General features: G+C 39.4%; 1 pseudogene across 1 annotated transcript; it reads left to right on the forward strand.

Moving 5' to 3' along the window:
• The first annotated feature begins 1568 nt into the window (after positions 1–1568).
• LOC143740667 (uncharacterized) lies at positions 1569–12978 on the forward strand (annotated as a pseudogene). The gene is made up of 3 exons (XR_013204865.1): positions 1569–1626; positions 2100–2678; positions 12826–12978. The product of XR_013204865.1 is annotated as an uncharacterized LOC143740667 (transcript).
• The last annotated feature ends 9120 nt before the right edge of the window (positions 12979–22098 follow it).

Raw genomic sequence — 22098 nt, forward strand, 5'->3', positions numbered from 1 at the left:
TTTTCTAATTTATTGCGGGGAACATGGAAACTGTATCAATAACAGTGCATACATTAGCTGAGCTCTAGCTTAATGACTGATGTAACATAAAAGTTGTTAAAACAAATCTTGCTCTATGCTTAATCTTTCAGACAATCTGCATTATTAGACACAGTTTCAGGTTTTAGTGGCCCACAGCTGATCAGCAGAAGTATTTCAGTAAGACAGTCATAATGTGAGTTAGCCAGTTACCAGGAGACCTATACAATATAAAACTCAAAACTAAGTATTTTGAACACCCTCGAGAGCAAGCGGTTTGCGAATCCTGCATTAAACTATGAGATTTGAGAAGCAGTAATCAGTAAAATAAAGGGAATACAGCAAAAGTTTAGGAATATACTGCTGTGACATCGTGGTAAAGATTTATTTTAACCACTGATCTTCACATGCTCGTCCTTGGGCAGTGGAAAAAAACCTGGCTTTAGCCTACCTTTCACATTGTAGAGCACAGCATCTTCTCGACATGATGCTATCCAGTATCCACAGGAATCAGCTGCCAGTTTGAGGTTCAAAGTTTTCCCTGGTGTCTGCGTGTTCAATAAGTGGGCAGGCAATAATGTTTCGTCTTGACGTCACGACGAAACAGTTTATGACTCGTTTGAAAAACGATTCATTTCATTGACTCTGAGTCGACTCTTACTTTTGAAAGACAATAACTTTATATACGGTGCACTTTCAGATTTAAAACTTTGCAGGATGTTTTCATTCACCTAGTGCAGGGGTAGGCAAGTTCGGTCCTAGAGAGCTGCTGTCCAGCAGAGTTTGGCTCCAACACTGAAAAAAACCTCACCGGCCTATAGCCTTAGTAATCCTGAAGACATTGATTAGCTTGTTCAGTTGTCATTCTATAACAATAACAAACAGTGAAGTAGCATTTTATTTAATCAAGGGTAACACACAAATAATTTGTTCCCTTTGTGTATAGTTTAGGCTATATATTTGGAGGCACAATGACACAAATGATAGTTTCTGTAGAAATACCCGAGAGAATCCAGCCAACTCACTATCAATTGCTGGAGTCTTTAACAGTAGTGTTACAAGAACATGAAGCAAATATGAAGTAAGTAAATGAGTAAGTAAAAAAGTAAATGAAGTAAACTTAAACTAAGTTACATGCTAGCAATGTGAAGCAAGTGTGGATTTTAGAGAACGTGACCATCTGTGGACTTTAAGATCATCTTAGCTCACGATGGATTTTAATCAATCTATGACAAACTATAACTCAAGATAGAGCAACTCAAAAATCAGCCAGGTGAGTTGGAATTTGAAGTTAAAACTTAAATCATGAATAGTTTTTAAATGACTGCTTGAGCGAACATTTGCACCTGAATAATTGTGAGTGATTGTAAGTGTGATGATCATCTGCTAAATGAGCAACAACGACCACAATTCACTCCTTCAGTCAGTGAAGCTCCCACAGCCGATCATGAGAGTTTAAATGCTGGGAATATTCCCATCTTCCCACAGGAGAAGAAGAAGCAAGCAGGAGGAATTACTCCAGGAGAAACTACTGACATACTATTGTAAAGATGGAGATTAAGGAAGAACCCTGCAGAATAAAAGATGAAGATACAGAGGAACAAATAGGTTGGTGTTTTCCTTCATTCTCTTTAATGACTGATGAGGAACATTAAGATGAAAACTGAAATATAACTTTGGTGTGAGAGACCCGGGTTCGAATCCACTATGAGACACCAATGTGTCCCTGAGCAAGACACTTAACCCCTAGTTGCTCCAGAGGCGTGCGACCTCTGAAATATAGCAATTGTAAGTCGCTTTGAATAAAAGCGTCAGCTAAATGTAAAATGTAAATGTAAACTTTACATCTAAAACTAGATACTAGTAGACTCAGAAGTCAACTAGATTTATGCTAAATTAAGAATGAACTTTATTTCTTTGTTTCTCGTTTGTCCTTTTCTAAGTTGAATTTAATATGTTGATTTCAGACCGGATGGAAGTGAATGAAGGCAAACACCATTATTTCACAAATGAAAAACTGATGTATAAAAATGAAGACAATCAACATCTGTTTCCAAAACCTCATCATTTCAAAAATTAAGATGGAAATGCAGTTGTTTCAAAGACTGAAGAGAATTTCACACAAAAACAAGCTGGAAAATCTGGAGTCAAAGGATCTTTCACCTGCTCTGAGTGTGGAAAGAGTTTCATTCACAAAGGAAATCTTAACAGACACATGAGAATTCACACTGGAGAAAAACCATTCGCATGCTCTCAGTGTGGAAAGAGTTTCACTCAGAAAAGCAATCTCAGAGATCATCTGAGCTCTCACTCTGTTGTGAGATCATTCAGCTGTGATCAGTGTAATAAAACATTTGTTTCTTCATCAAACTTAAGAAAACACTTTAAAGTTCATGCTGCTGTGAAGCCTCACTTTTGTTCTTTTTGTGGAAACAGTTTTTCACGACTGCAACATTTAAAAGTGAGCTTATTCATACTGGTGTGAAACCTTATATGTGCTCTGACTGTGGAAAGAGCTTCATTACATCCAGCCCCTTAAAAACACACCAGAGAGTTCATACTGGAGAGAAACCTTACAAGTGCTCTTCGTGTGGAAAGAGTTTCACTCGGTCATCTAGTCTACGATCTCATGAAAAAAAGCATTGGCGGAGGTTTTCTAAGTGAGCAAAATTCACTTTCACATCCATGATTTACAAATATTGTATTTACAAATAATTTGACATTCAAATAGTTTCAATAAAGGACCTTTCGGTATTTATGGAAGGGGCCACCGGAGGAAAATAGGGGAGGGTCATGTCGTTTTTTTCTTTGGTGAGGGGAGGGTCATCCAACTTTTTTTTAGTCTAGGGGGAGGGTCACTCAACTTTTGTATTTATGAAAACATCTAAATTTTAAAGTGGCTTTTTCGGTGCATATTTTCAATGTAGCTCCATGTAGCTCCCTCAGTCCCCCCTCTCCATCGCTAGCAGATGGGTCTGACCCAGCAAAAATCGCACCATCCCCCAACCCATAAATGCCTAACACCTGACCCCACTCCAACAATCACAGTAGGCTCTTGTGAACGCGCTTTATTTCAAAATGGATCACAACATTCTGAGGACGAAAGTACGGACCGCTAGCTGGAAGCACAAAAACATAACTTCAGTGAAGTGTATAACGTTATAGCGTTTTATTTTTATATTGTTCATACATTTCTTTCTTGAATGCTACTGTTATACATCTCCTATAGCTGGAAAAAAATAATAAAGCAGTTTGTTTATAGTTGTTTAAGCAGTTTATATGTTGTGTATCTTTTTTCTTATTTTTAATAACAAAGATAAAATATAATTTTAAATATTTTGGATTTTTATCTTCGCCCACTTTGGCCTAAATGTCTGCCATTCTTCTTTATTATATATTTTGTAACCAATACGTTTTGTTTTTGAAGCTGGAATGTAGCTGACTAGCTCAAAGGTTTCACGTTGCCTAGCAACAATTCTTTTAAAGCTTCAAACCAACAGCAGAAACTCTAGGAACATAAACCATGTCAAATGTAGACAAATACCTGGTCGAATTTCTGGCAACTTTCAAATTTCTGACCCAACTCGGCCTCTGGGACTTGAAGGTGGTGTACTGGTGTGCATCCACAGTAGCTGCAGGCATTGCCCTGTGCTGGCAGGTCGTAATCCTCGCATTCTTCACACTTCAGGCACCTACCCCTCTGCACACCACGTTTATCCTTCATTTCCTTTTTTTCTTGAACGGTATGGGGAGTAAAGTAATTGCCTGAGCCTCGCGCTGTGGGTTTCGAGTGGTGACACTGCGCGCGACCCTCGGGTGAGTCGCGAGAATTAAAAAAAAAGGTTTGCCAGTGATTTTTTAAAACTGTTTTTAAATCCGTTTTAATATGAATATTATTGATGATATTAACTTTCAATAGAATTACACTGAAAAATCTTTCAAATACATGCAAAATAAATACTCCACGTGTCACATGACCCCCGTACAATCAATCAGTGGTCGCTCTAGAAAAAGTTTGAAAACTATTGAGAGGGCATGGCACTGGGCACTAGCAGCAAAGCGCGAATGTGATTTCTGGCGGCAATACGTACGCAACTCTTCAAATATCCTTTCGGTCCCGGTGATTTGAAATTGTGCAAACGACATGAGAAGGAATGAGTAAACGTTATGCAAACTCCCAAATTGACGCTCGTGTCTCCAAATGGAGTTTTGGATAATGTTCAGCTTCGGCAGCTTTTAAAGGTAATACCTATGCTAAAATATACAATGACTGAGCAAATGTGATGAATTTGTTATACCCACTGTGCTTTGTTGAATGGTCTCAATGTTGTTATATTTCATGTGAATACAAACGTTAGATGAGTAGTATGCAGGAAGTGTTGCTTATTGTGTTTCCACAACAATGTGAGTATTATAATCTACTGAATTGGCCACCATAAACGTGGAGTGTAATGTAACATATGCAGAGGTTTGTCATAGTTGTAAACAAACAATGGCTTCTGAACATCTTTACCAAGCGCAAACCAGTACAGAAATCAATAAATTATCGGGGAGGGTCATGCATTTTTTCACAATCATTTTGGAGGGTCATAGAAAAATTTATTGCTGGCTAAGGGAGGGTCAAGTCTTTTTTGACAACAAATCTCAAAACTCCTCCGGTGGCCCCTTAAATAAAAAACGAACAGTCCCTAAAGTGATTTAATCTAGGCCTGCCCTCGTTTTAAGATTTTTCTAGTCGACTATTCGTCGTTCATTTCAAATTATTCAATTTCGATTTATTCGATTATTCAACTAATCGCTCGTGTATATCAATAAGCCAAATCATAATAATGAACCTTGCAATTGCCTATACATAGCCTAATCAAAAGTAATGGCTAAAGTAATGATTATGAATGTTGTGGAAAAAACAGCAAGAAGACTGTCTGAGCATTTTAATAGTTTATTGATAATTGATTATTGACGATGCCGATTCGTCATCTCAACAGAATAGTGCATACCCCTATATGTATGTTTCATTACATAATCTTAGAATATTTGTTTTCCATTTGAATCGGTTCAGTTGAAAATAGACATTTCAAGCCTTCAATAGATGTATTTATCATGTCTGTGAGGAAAGTTCAGATTGAGTTTCAGTAAAATTTTTGACACACTCAAGTTTACAGAGACCAAGACAGCAGAAACAGCTTCCTGAATTGTTTCTTTATTTTACAAACGCACATTGTTTAGTTATTGTTGTCACAGACGCTCATTCTCAGTTTCATTATCATAAACTTTCAGTTTTTCACAAGTTTCCTGTTTCCCTTTGTTCTATTTTCCCGCCATTCGTTTGTCTCTTTGGTTACCATTATGAGTTCTGTGTTTCAGCTGTGTTTTATTATCATCTCGTTTGAGTGTGTTTTATAAGTTTTACCCTCACAGTCACTCTTTGTCCGTTAACCTTCTATGTTAGAGGGTGTGTTTTGTTTTCCTGCCTTTTTGGACTGCCTTCGAAGTGGATTATTAAAACCCTTTGACACTTGATCTTCATCATCTTCTTGTTCTTCCTTCAACTGTGTGTGACAATTGTGAGTGTACACAAATAAAACTTGTCAGTTTCAAATGACGTATTGGGCTACTTGTGATGTAAGACCAAAAATGACTGAGTATTTTAAGTTAAATGCAAGTGATCACGCTGGTGCCTTCATACTTCAGCTTCCACACTGCACAGACACTTGGATATGTGCCTAATAATAGTTCTAGCACACATTTATCTAGGTTAATGTTAGAGCGAGCGGCTATTTAAAGTTGCTGGCTTGCTACTAACATGTTTCAAATGATAAACCATATTTAAGGTTGATGGGTGATAGGTGAAACGATGAACGTTTCCTGCCCGACATACTGTAATTCCCACAAAGATCCGCCGTTAATGTGACCTCATGACTTTGCCACAAGTTTTTTTTCTTCGACTAACTGACTAATAAAATTTTTGGTCGACTAACGATTACTTGACTATTACTGTGCGTTCACACCGGACGCGAATAGCACGTCAAATTCGCGTCTACCGCATCTAGTTTGACGCTTGACCACTTTGTGTTAATTCGCGCGCCAAGAGTGAAACTGATGCGCGTAAAAAAAGTTTGAAGCGAAATTTACGCGCGTCAAAGGCGAAACTTTCAAAAGTTTCGAACCCCGTTGGCGGCCATCTTTTTACAAGATGTCTGTTGTTGATGGGTAATTTATCGAGAGAGTCACCGCTCTGGAGAGCAGAACAGCGGCGTAGGGATCATCATCGCCGTATTTGGGTCCACCAGACCCTCCGGAGATGAACCCAGTTCGGCGAGTTTCACCATTTGCTCCAGGAGCTTCGCCTGGATGACGGCCGCTTTCAGCGGTACTTCCGCCTGTCCCGCGCCCAGTTTGATGACCTGTTGTCCCGCATCGGAGCGAGGATCACCCTCGCCCTCACCCACCTAATCTGTAATTTATTTTTGATTTGATGAAAAATGGAGCCAGCCTAGGCGGCGCGAATTTGACGCAGAAGTTCAGATTTTTCAACTCGGGCGGCAGACGCGAATTCGCGTCAAACACGTGAATGCACAAAAAGCACTAAATAAATCATTCGCGCGCAACGCGCCAGACGCTCAATTCGCGCCATTCGCGCAGGCGAATTCGCGTCTATTGCGCCGCGCTCTACGCCTCATTCGCACCGCAGGAATTTTTTTACGCGTGTAACGCGTCTTTTTATTGACTTAACATTGAAATCACTCGCGCTAGACCCTCTATTCGCGTCCGGTGTCAACGCACCATTAGGGGGCAGCCCTAATTTATTCTAAGAAGGTAATTTGCTAAAATTAGTAGTGAAGTTTGAATCTGGTGACACTTGATTAGGCATTGCACTTCTCTTTTCACAACTGCTGTAACATGGTTTATAATAATATGATTGAACTTTACTGACCTTCAAATACTTGTTTTGCTGCATTACACTTTTTTAAATATTTTTTTTAGGTGAACTGGATAAGTTTCTGTTTTTGCCAAATATCTTGGGATTTGTATATCATAATTAATAATTGGTAATTAATAATTATTCAGTCTTACATGTTAATAAATCTCCCGATAAGGGATGATATGTCATTTTACCTGCATGCATGCATGTGTATCCTTGCAATTAACCACAAGTTGATTGTAATTAATAACACGGACCACGTCTTACAAAACAGGCAAAATTAATTAGCTCAATTGTCAGAATAATATTTGTGGGGATCCACAATATCATCCTACTTTATAGGATTTCAGGAAAAGCAATTCTGTGGCCACAAGAATTGGGTTTCCTGCCCTATAAGCGAATACTCTGTAAAGTATCTTTAATTTGTAAGCTTCTAAGACCTTTTACACCTAAGGGACTTGGAAAATGAGCAAAGAGGCAGTACATCAATCAAATGAATATTATGAATTTAAAAAGGCAGAACTACTTATGTATTTACTTCGGTTACATGGGATATATGTATTTACAAACATAATAAACAACAAAACACGATAAGGCATCGATGAACGAGAAATGCATAGAGACAGAGAGAGAGAGGAAATGTAGAGAGTTGCAGTTATGCAAGAGGTAGTTTAGAAAGACCCGAGGATCTTTCTAAATAGCAAATTCACATAGACAACGGAACTTTGAGAGACAACAAGACTTCAACAAATCTTAAAAGCGTGATCAAACACGGATACTTGCACTCTTTGCATGGCTTGTGAAGAAGCATGTGTGTGTGTCTCTCGGTCCGGTGCGTCACGTGGTCACGTGCGCGTGTTTCTCCTTCAAAGCGAGCGCGCGCTCGTTTAAAGGTCACTTGTAGATGGATTTGCTGAAGAGATATGTCACGGGGTTTTCTTTTCCCTCGTCGATTGGAATTAAACACGAAGACTTATCTAAGACTGAAAAACACAAACTAAACTAGAAACAAATAAAAGAAAGAAGAAGAGCTCGCCCGGAGGTGAGACGTTACATTATGAAATGAGGACAAGAGGGTAAGAGAGAGCGGAGGCAGGGGTGTCAGTTCTCTTAAAGGAACTGAAGTCCACACCTCTGTGGGGAGCTGGCCAATGACATTCAACGAAACTTTGGCGGGCAGAATTTCTTTTGTCCTGTCACGTAGGTCATTTAGGTGTTTTATGACAGTGACAGAAATGAGTTAAATTTTCCTCCAGAGATGATAAAACATAGTAAAATACATTTCAGCACAATATACGATATGGATTCAGCTGGGATAAACTGCGAGATTTACATTGGTACCAGACAACACATGAAAAAGCATAGGAATTACAAAGATACGGCTTGATACATAATTACACACGTTATAGTTAATTTAAAACTGCAACAGCAATATATGTATTCCCATCTGACTTGGGCATGCCGACACACATAAAAACATATCAAATATATTTCGGTAAAGTCTTTATATGATGAAAGTGTGTGTGTGTCTTCACCCTGAGTTCTTCCTTGCCAGAAAGGGGGGATAGTTGGGTGATAACACATCTCTGTGAAGCTCGGTGTCTTGTTGTCTGTTGGACATCTGGGTGCCATAAAGTTGTCACTCGAATCGTCTATTGCAGACTGGCCAGAGCCTAATGCATAATTTGCCTTCATGAGTTCAGAGGTTAAAAGCTTTGTGATTTCAGAAGGAATGTGCATTTATATGTGTTCAGATGAACGACCCATGATTTAGCCAGATACCCTACAATCTAGTCCGGATTCATCTTTTGCAAGGTCATTATTGCAAAATGTTTTTTGTTTAAAGGTTTTGCAGTAGGTGATGCAATCAGCTAATTAACTAAAAAAATCATAATCATAAAACAGCCCTACAGTGTATTAAGCTGTAAATTAGTGCTTTAAAATCAATCAATAACAATTAATCTCATCTACTGTAGTTCCCTTTTGAAAGGGAACTCGCACTGCTTCGATGACGCTAAGGGGAACGCCTCAGGCGTGACAGGTGTCTGAAATCACAATCAAATCATGATGATCACATTGACCGGCGACAGCCCGTGAATCATTAACGTGAATGATTAACTGGCAATAAGAGCGATTCCCAAGTTTTGGCTCTATGTAGCCAGTCTTATGGTTATAAGGTAGCAGGTCTCACCTGGCCTCCCCATAAGGCGTTTCCCAGTGGTACTCGGTTCTGGCAACTGTAGCCACTTTGCTATCAGTTCAGCTGGCCTTAGCAGGCAGCTCCTGAAGACGAGCTTGCGCCCCAACTTTTTGCTACTGGTTCCCTCCTGGAACCTCTATATCTAGTCTACAGCCTGGTTTGGCTACCAGGCAGGCCTTGTGCTCCCCTCACTGAGGGTCACTATGAGTACTCAGCCTCCTGAGTCTGGTCAGACGGTCATAGGTATCTCGCGTAGCCTCCCAGTTAGATCAGTCCTTAGGCCTTTTCAGGCCATCTTAGTGCTTTGAAACATAAGCGCTGGGTAGATCCGTGGATCGAGTAGAGACACTCTCCTTGCTGGCAAGGGTTGTAAGCACTATGTGGAGTAATACTCTCTGGGATACCCCCTCTCTGAGATCCGGCCCGAGTGGTTTACTGTCAGCTTCGCCGTTCCTCGGGTTGTATGCCTTACCTAAAGGCAAGTGTCCAGAGGCTCTGTCTTCGGACAGACAGGAAGCTGGCCAGACTGTAGTGTCCAATGTAAGTGACACCAGGTCAGCCCCTCCTGGTGGCATTTCGGGTGATTATGTTCCCCTGATTGGTGATTGGCTGGGGTTGCTTCGGGTTCCCTAGCTACATTCCCTATAAGGGACCCCTTCTAATTTGAAGTTGTGGTCTTAGGCCCTTGAGCAGGCCCAGGTATGCCTTTTCATTAAACAGAGTTCATGGAGGTTTTCCTGTGAAGCATATAGCTTGGGCTATGATCTTAGGGAATGCTGTCACTGACAGCCCAGTTTGACCTGAGGGGGTGGGTGTTTCTGGCATTTCAGTTGAATCCTGCTAGTTCTGACAGTTGTCACTGCCAATGGGCATGCACTCCCCTTAGCATGGGGGCATGGTTATACTGATCCCCTTAGCGTCATCGACGCAGTGCGAGTTCCCTTTCGAAAGGGAAAGTTCTAGGCTACGGCTGTAACAAGACACTGCGTCTTCTCGCCATGCTTCGGGGCCTGCCTACCAAACAGTCCCTTCAGACGATAAGGTGATTTGTCATATTTGCATAGCACCCTTATATACTTCCAGGTCGCACGTTAATCATTCACATTAATGATTCACGGGCTGTCTCCGGCGTTCCCCTTAGTGTCATTGACGCAGTGTCTCGTTCCCTGTTCTCAGGGAACATCAGTTAGTCGTAACCTGAGATGTTAACCTGTTGGGTGTGATGTTTAATATCCACTGCCAACCTCTGTACACCCACTTGTTAATAACCGCTTTTTTATAGACAAGTAAAAGCTTTGATCAATTGACAAGTTGGTATTATTGAAATATTTTATAGCATAGAATAAAATGAGAAAATATCTTGAGCTTGTGTTCACCACAGACCTTTTTTCTAAAAACCAATCGTATTCGGGATCCTCTGTATCGGCAGAACTCTGTTCTTATTAATTTTTCAAATGTAATTATACAAAACCACAGAAACACAAAGTGAAGACAGACACAAACCATTAGGTGTAATACACCTCACAGAGATTTTTTATTTTATATAAAACAATATACAAGTTTTATTGTAAAGAACTTTCCCCAGAACCCCTAAAATTATGTAAAATGATGAGAACATGTTAATAAGGTGCAAAATGCCAGTGAAATGTTTTCATACTGAACTACACGTTCAGGTCAACCAGCTGAAGATCCTCCATGACGGAAAAGCAAAAGGACAGAGACGTTGACAGATGTCAGTGTAGATAAAATGCCACATTTCAGTAAACTGACAACCTTCATACTGTACAGTGTTTTACATGGATTTACTGTAAGATACGCTGCTGCCATTGGATTAAAACAAGCACTCAAGGCTTAAGTGTCCTCTTGCGTTACAGGACTCTCACCAGCAGATGGAGACACACTGTGACGTAACTGACTGCTGAATGAGAGCTGAAGAGCTCAAAACAAGTTGAATGTATATTAGTGATCTAAAGGGAAAAAAGGCAGCAATAAATATAACAATACACTATAACAAGATCAAAAACAATTCAATACAAACTTTATGTTTGCTTGAGAAGGCCAGAACAGATAGTTTGGATTAGTTTTGAAAGCTTGAATTTTTAAGGGTTTAAGGCTAGGGTGTTGCTATGCAGTTGCTAGGGGCGTTCAGGATGGTTGCTAGGGTGTTGCTATGGGTTTCTGGGCCATTTCTATGGAGTTGCTATATGAAGTTGCCAGTATGTTCTAGCTGGTTGCTATGGTGTTGTGGATGGTGCTATGTAGTTGCTAAGGTATTATAGGTGGTTGCTAGGGTGTTGATTTTTAGGTTAATTTCTGTCACCGGTGGAGTTTGGCTTCCTTGCCACTCTTGCTTGTGGCTTGCATAGTTGGATACACATAATATTAAGCAATATTATTGATCTGACTGCACTAACACTGTTGGATGAGAACTGAACTGAGCTTGACAATGACATCACTGTTTTCTACAAAGCTGCTTTATGGCTGAATTGAAGTTATTTTATAATTTATTAACTCAGGCAATGAATTGACCTCAGCTGATCAATGACAGAGTTGAATTCTGATTGCATCATTTAATCATTAATTTCCTGTTTATCCCTGTAAAGCTGCTTTGAAACTATCTGTATTTTATAGAGCAATGTAAAAATAAAGGTGACTTGACTTGACTTTTGCGGATATATTTTCTGGGTGGTTGCTAGGATGTTACTATGCATTTGCTAGGGTGTTGCTAAGGTGTTATGGATTGTAGCTTGGGTGTTGCTATGCGTTTGCCAGGGTGTTTGGGTGGTTGCTATGGTGTGTTGGGTGCTTGCAGGTGTTGCAAAGGGGTTCTGGGTGATTGCTAAGGTGTTGCTATGCATTTGCTAGGTTGTTAGGTTATTCCTACTGGTTAAAAGCCAAAAACACATTTCGTTCAGATTTCAGTTCCACACATCATTTGTCTCTCTTTCTCTGTAGATGATTTGTGTATCTCTCACCTCATCTGTGACAGTCTCTGTTTCAGCAGAATGAAACTTTTCAGGTCCTGCTGCATCCAGACACACTGGAATAATAATAAAAAAAAGATTTATAAACTCTATAAAGAAAAGAAGTATAGGATAGGAAGTATAGGATAAAACGGGGCTAGTTGTCACATGGTCTGTATTTCAGTAAAAATTTTCATAAAATTCCGGTTTTGAATTAAAAGCCCAATGACGAACACGCTTTCGCTGTAGTTTTATATGAAAATGATTTAAATTAGGATCATTCTTGTGAATTTCAGTCCTCCAAACTAAAATGAACAGCAAAATACACACATTTAAACAATAGTTAATAAGGGTTGAGTGTAATTAGGGCAAGTTGTCACACATTTTAAAAGTTATCTACATTATATGTTACAGTGTGCTGTACAAATCTGTTTAATCTTAAGTAATCTTCAGACTTTAAGCTGTGTTTAAAAAATGCATTTCCTGGAGGAATATTCACTTAAATAAAAATCGTTACAACTTGCCCCAGCCTTCCCTATCTGTAATAAGGCAAACGTTTTAAGAACAAAACACAATTGCAGATAAAATACTCACTGTTTGGTTTTTGCTGCATGCTGTCTCTGCGAATAATCTTCAGTATGCTTTTCTCCCATGATTCATTGATTTTTGAGTCCTTCTTTCTGCTTTCCATCTCTCATTTAAGACCTTTATCTCTTCTGCAGGGTCTGATACTCCAGATGTGATCCGTCTCACATCACCACAGTGAGTCCAGCGCAATGATTGTCATGTGACTTTCACTTCAACCGCAATATTTAAGCAATCCCATATTTTAAACTCAGCTTTACGAAATGCATAGACTTGTTTCATTCGACTTCTGATGATTGTAAAAATGAACCGACGAGGAGCAGAAATATCCACATTAGCTCTGTGTGTGTGTGTGTGTGTGTGTGTGTGTGTGAGAGAGAGAGAGAATCCTGTAACTACATCTGATGTATGACGAGAACCGAACAAGAGCTCAGAGAAAACAGAACAAACTCATCGAGAGAGAAAGAGGGATAATAAAACAAAAAGCATGAGTGAACTCTGCGCTGCTCTTATACTTAATCTTTGGCTCCGCCTATTTACGCAATCATTGAGGAAATATGACTTGAGTAAATAGGAAAACATTCCTTGAACTAACAGTTGAAAGAAGCTATTTTTAGCTACAGCTTCTTCTGACATGAATTACAGCATTGATTGCTTAATGCCTCCTGCAGGAAACACGTTTATTTTACAAATGTGAATAAGACACGGCTTTAAATATCAATTCAACTGTATTAATATTACCATGACCTGCATAGGCCAAACAATATGCAAAATGATTAACATAAAATAGGAAAACATACAACGTAATAAATAAATAAACAACATCAATGAACAAATACTTTACTAAAATATTCAAAAGATGCATTTTTTTCATATTGATTAAACTTTTAATAAGGGCTGTGAAAAGCTTAATCGCGATTAATCGCATCCAAAATATAATTTATTTACATAATATATGTGTGTGCACTGTGTATAATTATTTTGTGTATATATATATATAAATACACACACATGCATGTATATATTTAAGAAATATTTCATGTATATACTGTATATATTTATATATAATTTATATTATATATAAATATAAATATTTTATATATAGATAACATTTTTTTCTTAAATGTATACATGCATGTGTGTGTATTTATATATAAAAAATAATTATACACAGTGCAACACATATATTATGTAAACACAAACTTTTATTTTGGATGCGATTAATCGCGATTAATCTTTCCAGAGCCCTACTTTCAATTAAAGATTGTTTTGGCATTACTTGTAATTCTATTTATTTTAGAATAGAAATGCATTTGATTATTGTTTTTCCCTATTGTTCACATCAGAACAGACACATGATGACACCCGTCAAGAGTTCAAGTCTGTTGAACTTGAAATATGTGAAATTTCTGACTTCATTATTTTTGATCTTGTGAAATGGAATGAAAAGGTGAATGCAAGATGATTGACAGGTGATGACGCAAATGTGTAAACAGATCGTGCGATTCAGAGAAGGTGTAGTTTAGAAAAACATCTGCACCATTCAATATTATATTAATATTATTGTGGAAAATACTGAGTCAAATGGCAGTGACAAAGTGCAATTGATCAGCCTACACTACATCATTCTTCACATCTTATTCTTTATTTTATGACTATGATTAGTATGACTATTTCCCACATGTTATCTCTGAAATTATACAAATGGCAAATTAGCTAATGTAGTGAGGAAAGCATGTGACATGAAACACAATCACAGAAAAACTTTTCAATGAACTGTGGTGGTAAAAATAGACTTATACTTTATATAAGTTGCTTGGCTGTAATTTGAGAGGCGCGTCAGATCAGGTCGAGGAAATTCATCTTTGTGCAGGTTAGTTGTTGTAAAACCAGAATCATCAACATTACATACTTCTTCATTGTGTGCACAAATAAGAGTACAATCGAGAGAGTGAGATAATAGGTATGAGCTCAAGCATAAAACAAAGGCCTGAAACCTGCATTGTGCTGAGTCTGAATATATAGCGTTACTTCATTCATTTCAGTTTTCATTTTTTTTTAATTCCGCTGTAGTCAATAATTTTATCCCTCAAAACTCATCTTTAATCACCAAAATTACATATTACTTAACATTACATTAACATTTTTTTTCCTGTAAATGTACAATTTTTCATGCCTTAAAATATCTCGAATGTAACTCAACCTTGCCTCATTTAGTGCCTCATAACATCGTAATATTCAACCGCTATATTGCTAAATCTACCCGATTTTTCATATCAACAAAAAAATATACTGACCTGGCAGCTCTCGAAACTCCCTAGTGAAAAAAAAATGCTAAGTGTAATTGCAGCCAGACTAATTTAGTATACTTCAAGTGTGTTAATGATTAGTTAACTTGAAGTGTGCTATTTTGAAACAACTAATTTTGTACTAACTATATTTTAGTTGTAATTAAATTGTAGTGAAGCATAACTTTAATTGTATTTAGTGTACTAAATTGGAGCAACTTCAAGTATACTTATTATACTTAAAGTATATTCCCGTGTTGGGACTAATTACATGCTTGATTAGTGATATTAAAGTGTAATTTATTTGTGTTACAAGTACATTACAAATTCATTAGGGTGTCTTCCAAACATACAAGCAATATATCATAAGTTTATAAACATATATATTTGGCATTTTATTAGGATAGGACAGTAGCTAGACAGGAAGTGAGGTGGGAGAGACGGGATCAGGAAAGGTCCACAAGCCGGGACGAACTTGGGTCTCCCGAAGCACAACGGCACTATATGTCAGAGCACTTGCCCACGAAACTTTTGGCACCGGCCACATAGGGTATACCATAAATTACTTTGTCTTGAATGACATATGCACATTAATAAACAAATAATACTTAGCTATACTTTGTACAAAATACTATAATGTATTTTTGAAAGTATATTTTCAATACATTGTTACAATGATAATTTCCAGTACACAGTTAAAATATACCTAAAATATATTTTTAATTAAGTGCAAATAAATACACATTTAAAAATTAACTGAATATTCACTTCAAGTTTATTGTTCTAAAATATATTTTTAGAAAATATACTAAATGTGACCTATTGACACTTTGACCAAATCTATGCTTAAAGGTTCGGGACTACGCCACCTGGTGCCTCTCACACCAAGATATACTTTGCACGTTAAAGAGATAGTTCACCCAAAAATGAAAATTCTTTCAGTATTTACTCACCCTCATGTTGTTCCAACCCCGTATGAACTTCGTTCATCTTCGAACACGAATTAAGATATTTTTGATTAAATCTGAGAGCTGGATCACTCCTCCATAGGCTTCTAAAGGATTGAAACGTGCCGGCCTCGAAAAGTTATTAAAGACATCGTTAAAATAGTCCAAGTGACTACAGTGGCTCAATCTTAAGTTTATCAAGCGACGAGAATACTTTCTGTGCGCAAAAACAAACAAAAATAACGACTTTATTTCAATTATTCATTTCCTTCTCTGTGGGCCTCTAGTCAGTTAAACTAGTGTGATTGCGTAGAGCTACGTCACTATTGGCCGACGCTGGTCATGTGTGTGATACGTATAACGTATAACGTACAACAACAGAAGCGCTGCGCTGTTACACTAGTGAACTGACTCGAGGCCCACAGAGAAGGACATGAATAGTTGAAATAAAGTCGTTATTTTTGTTTGTTTTTGCGCACAAAAAGTATTCTCATCGTTTGATAAACTTAAGATTGAGCCACTGTAGTCACTTGGACTATTTTAACGATGTCTTTAATAACTTTTCGGGGCTGGCAAGTTCAATCCCTCAAGAAGCCTATGGAGGAGTGATCCAGCTCTCAGATTTCATCACAAATATCTTAATTCGTGTTCCGAAGATGAACGAAGTTCTTACGGGGTTGGAACAACATGAGGGAGAGTAAATACTGACAGAATTTACATTTTTGGGTGAACTATCCCTTTAACTGCTGAATACTTAATGTAAGGCAAGCAGGTTCATAGAATTACACCCAGATACGGATTATGACTTGTAAAGGCCCCAGGGCCAGTTATCTCCAAAGGACTGGTATTGGCTGCTACCAGGGACCAGTGTTGTGCAAGTTACTTCCAAACTGTAATACATTATATATTACTTGTTACTGTTATTTAAAAGTAATTCATTACCTTACAATATTACTGTCTCAGAATTGTAATGCGTTACATTACTCCTGTATTACTTTTGAATTACTTTCACCAAAATAACTATACAGAAGTAGAACTTAACATTCTAAAATGACCAGGGCTGTAACGATATGTGATATGAAACCGAAATCGCGACACTCAGATCCACGAACCTGCAGAATCGCGACACACCCCTTCCAACTCCCAGCGTTATCCATACCGTCCAGATCCAATGCTACCACATCTTTAAATTACTATTAGTATTATTTGAAGTTAACTTAACATTATAAAATATGTAGACCTACACCACAAAACTAGTTGAGGATAAATTATTTAAAATTTGGGAATTCCAGCGTTATGGACATGACATTTGCAGACTTGCAGTTAACTTATATAATTATATAAATTCTCAGAAAATGCATTAATACCAAAATATTGAAACGTCTGTTTATCCATAGTCTCCTCCCAGAAAGGAGTCCAGACATTAGAAAAATATCAGTCTACACATGCGTTTTATATTTAATATTAGGGAAATCGACAGTCATGTGTGACAAAAAAAAATCTTTAACTTTTAGGAGGCAACGATTTTTTGTTGTTGTAATTCTGTGAATTACACTGCGCAAATCTAATGAAGAAGGGTTGGATCTCCACAGAACATAAAATATTCATTTTATTTTATTTTTCGTGTTCGCATTTATGAGGAAAAAACAATGTTACAGACGTGACAGTTCTCCGTTACGGACGCGACCGCTCTGAAGCGGCACTAAAAGACTGCTTTAAAACTTTCACAGACACCTTACACAGAAGACACGAAGCCTTTCTTTAAAGTGAATTTCGTTTTGTTTTAATTGTACGGACCTGAAAAATATATCTATATTGAAATGTCTACTTGTAAACAGAACAATTCAAAACGAAAGAAAACAGACTGCTCTCTGCTTATGAAATGAAATGTGCATTTCTCTCTGGTGCATTCACTACTGCGAAGATCGCGAGTCAGCATAGTCAACTTCATCTTGACTTTATTAATAAACAATCAACATGTCTCCTTGCTATATTTGACATATTCATAATCATTGCTTTTGCCGGTTCTTTGTGACAGCTTTTAGGTGCTTTATCGGCAGCGCCGCCGCCCTTACATGAACGCGTCACCACGGCATCAAAAACATGATTGCGTGATGAAAACATGAAAAATACCACATACACATAGCCTAACTGTTTAGAAAGAAAACAGAACGAATAGCCTAATCAGGGACGTGCACAGGAATTATGAGGGGCAGTTGCTCTGACCTGAAAAAAGGGCTTCCTGTACATTCAGTTGTGCTTCTTGCTCGTATTCAGTTCTGATGGTAGGCTACGGGCAACTACGCATGATTTGAGGTATGATTGCGTAAAGGGAACAGGAATTCCGGTAGGCAACAGAATCGACTGCTAAACCCAGGGCCGATCCTGAACTCCCCCTGGGGCCCTAAGCAAAAGGGGCCCTCTACCTGACCTGTGACGCCGTGAGCTATGTAAACCATTTGCCGTAGGCTACGGGCAACTACGCATGATTTGAGGTATGATTGCGTAAAGGGAACAGGAATTCCGGTAGGCAACAGAATCGACTGCTAAACCCAGGGCCGATCCTGAACTCCCCCTGGGGCCCTAAGCAAAAGGGGCCCTCTACCTGACCTGTGACGCCGTGAGCTATGTAAACCATTTGCCGTAGGCTACGGGCAACTACGCATGATTTGAGGTATGATTGCGTAAAGGGAACAGGAATTCCGGTAGGCAACAGAATCGACTGCTAAACCCAGGGCCGATCCTGAACTCCCCCTGGGGCCCTAAGCAAAAGGGGCCCTCTACCTGACCTGTGACGCCGTGAGCTATGTAAACCATTTGCCGTAGGCTACGGGCAACTACGCATGATTTGAGGTATGATTGCGTAAAGGGAACAGGAATTCCGGTAGGCAACAGAATCGACTGCTAAACCCAGGGCCGATCCTGAACTCCCCCTGGGGCCCTAAGCAAAAGGGGCCCTCTACCTGACCTGTGACGCCGTGAGCTATGTAAACCATTTGCCGTAGGCTACGGGCAACTACGCATGATTTGAGGTATGATTGCGTAAAGGGAACAGGAATTCCGGTAGGCAACAGAATCGACTGCTAAACCCAGGGCCGATCCTGAACTCCCCCTGGGGCCCTAAGCAAAAGGGGCCCTCTACCTGACCTGTGACGCCGTGAGCTATGTAAACCATTTGCCATTGCCACACAATCACACCTGACACTTCAGTGCTCCCAATGCAATCCTCCCTCCTTTAAACAAAACAGTCAAAGAATAAGTACAACAATATAGAACAGAATGAGGTTCAAACAAACAATATTTTTTGAATAGAGTATTTTCTATAGAATGTTAACATAACAAGTGAATATTAACGTAAACATAAATAAGAAGAAAATAATAAATTATAACCCTGAGCTTTGGCTTTTGGGATTAACTTTGGTTCTCTCTACAGCCTGGGTATTTTCGGCATCAGTATGATTTTTTTTATTTATTATTATGCATGTTGAAGCAATTCTTGATTTATGGTTATTATTTACTGAGGGATGTGCATCCATATTGACCAGTATGTCCAGCTAATCAACATTTTAAATTCAATATAGCCTATAAATCAATAGTCAATCAATGTCAAATTGTCAATACATTGCTTTCTATCTTGCATAATTAGTGCAGTTGTTTAGAGTTTTTAACTACACTGAGACTAGATCATCAGTTTCTTGTTTTATAAATGTGACTTTGATTGGGAGTGCCATCATTCACGTGCATGTATTGTACAGTATGTCTGGTCTCCACATATTTCCGCTTGAAAAATGCGAGTTTCATTTCGTGCACGCGCATATGAACGCACGATAACACACGCGACGCGGTTATGTTTTCCGAGCTGCAGTAAACAAACACCGTTGCACTTTGTCGTTTATCAAAAACAAACGTAATATTTTTTTTTATTTTACTCTCACTTTTGTCAGACACAAAGTGATGCAAGAGATGCACTGCCTGCCCAGCTAGGTTAGCAAGACCGAAAAACATCAAACTTTGCTGACATCAAACTTAGAGAGGAGAGAACACAAGTTTACCTGATTGTTGTTCCCGCAATTCACTCTCATGGGTTTTTTCTTCTTCCTCTTTTCGTGACCAGAAGGATAGTTTCGCTTCATTTTGTCATGGATGTTGTACACATTAATTGACACGCTATGACACGAGATGGAGGCGGGGCCTTAAGTAATTTGTGGGGTCTTACGCACCGGTCTCGTGCAGCGCTGCAGCCACGTAAACAGTTTGCCCTTCCCTTACTGACTTTCAAGTTCGGTGCACGAATGGAAGTGAATGAGGCTTTGCGATTTAAAAAAAATAAAATAAAAAATGTATCTAGGCCTATGTGAAATTCTGCAGCCATTGTACGATTTTTTTTTTCTCGGAAGGGCAACTTGAGTCGAGAAGGGCATATGGGCAGTTGCCCGGGCAACCTGAGCAACCCCCCTGTGCACGTCCCTGAGCCTAATGCTCATACGTCCATCTCGCGAATGTATAGTCTTCTTCATGCCATCTTCACCATTAGCCGCTTTTCCACTGGCCAGCGCGAGCACAGAGGCCGAAATCATACCTCACGGCACTCCTGTAAAAAATAAATCGCTATACTAAAAATCTAGTGCTTCTCGACAGGCCATACTGAGTGTAGAGAAACAAGCCGATCGTTTTACTAATCGATGGCACAAACAGGGTGCGAGACCCAAAGGCACTCGAGACATCAGATTGTCACGAGCATCACATATTACTGCAGTAGCATCCTCTACCCCAAATACGGCTCTGACAAGGACTGCAAACACTGGTCTCCTACCACCGCCTATACATCTTGAGAACAGATTTGAAGTATTAATGAATGAGGAATCCCCAAATTTGATGAATGTGATCACACACAGACAGAATCAGCCAGTAGCTAACACTGATGCTAACTGGGGCTCAAGGTCGAGCAGACAGCGGCACTCAGCTCACAGTGCAGCCGAGCCCAGGACTCTGATAGTGGGCGACTCCGTAATCAGAAACATTAATAGCAGGGATACAACAACGTGCTGCCTTCCACAAGCAACCACATCTGATGTAAACAGGGAACTTCAGAACATTCTGATGAAACATAAGACTGCAAATCGACTCATCATTCATGTGGGGAAGAATGATATTCATAAAGAGCAGTCGGAACTTCTTAAAAAGGATTTCAATGAACTTTTTGAAACACTTAAAAGACTGAAAGTTCAAACATTCATCAGTGGACCACTCCCAGCAAGAGGAACATACAGGTTTTCACGGTTGCTTGGGCTTAATACATGGCTGCAAAAAACCTGCAATATAAAAGGAGTGAACTTTATTGACAACGTCAATCTTTTCTGGAGTCAGAGGCAACTGTTTCAACAGGATGGCCACCACCCAAACAAACTTGGTTCAAGAGTGCTAAAGGACAATATCTACTTCTCCCTCCGTCATCCTTCTGCAATGTGTGCCAATCCACTCAACCTGAATGGCACACACACACCTGGATACAGTATGAATGACCACAGGATTTCACTTCAGCCCCTGAATGGACATGCGGTTGACACATCACACAAGGACAGTGATAACACCACTCAGCCACAACAACCTCTGCTCACGGACACAATCTCAGCTGAGCCCTGCCCACAGAGCTCACCACAGACAGACTGTGACATACCAGCACTGCTCCAAGATACAGCACCCAAGGACGACTTTCTGGAAAACAGCCAGGGAAACCAGGACAGCATATTACAGCCTCCAATAACACCAGAGCAAAAATCACTCTCACCGGAAACATTATCACTCTCTCCAGCATCTCCACTTCTGTGCTTCTCAGAGAAAATGGAACAACTGGTGCATGCTGGAACTAGACTATCCCACTCTTTTGCTGCGAGCCCCCAGATACCAACCAAAAAACGCCAGGCCCCACAACCACCAAAGCCTACGGGCCCAGCTCGCCCTCTCCCTCCTCCTGTGAGAGCTCTTCGGCCTCTGCCACAGCGCCAGGGCCCACACCCTCCTCCGGCGGCTCGAGGTGAACCAAAAACAACTGATACCAGCTCTCAGTGATATGTGTCGGGTCTCCGCTATGATAACAATAACTTTCTCAAATGTTTACAGAACAAGCGGGAACCCAGTGTGCCTGTATCTTTTTCTATTGCTGTTCGATTACATG

The sequence above is a fragment of the Siphateles boraxobius genome, unplaced genomic scaffold, assembly GCF_051911475.1.
Source record: "Siphateles boraxobius isolate OS27281-9 unplaced genomic scaffold, OSU_SipBor_1 18, whole genome shotgun sequence".
Classification (NCBI taxonomy): Eukaryota; Metazoa; Chordata; class Actinopteri; order Cypriniformes; family Leuciscidae; genus Siphateles; species Siphateles boraxobius.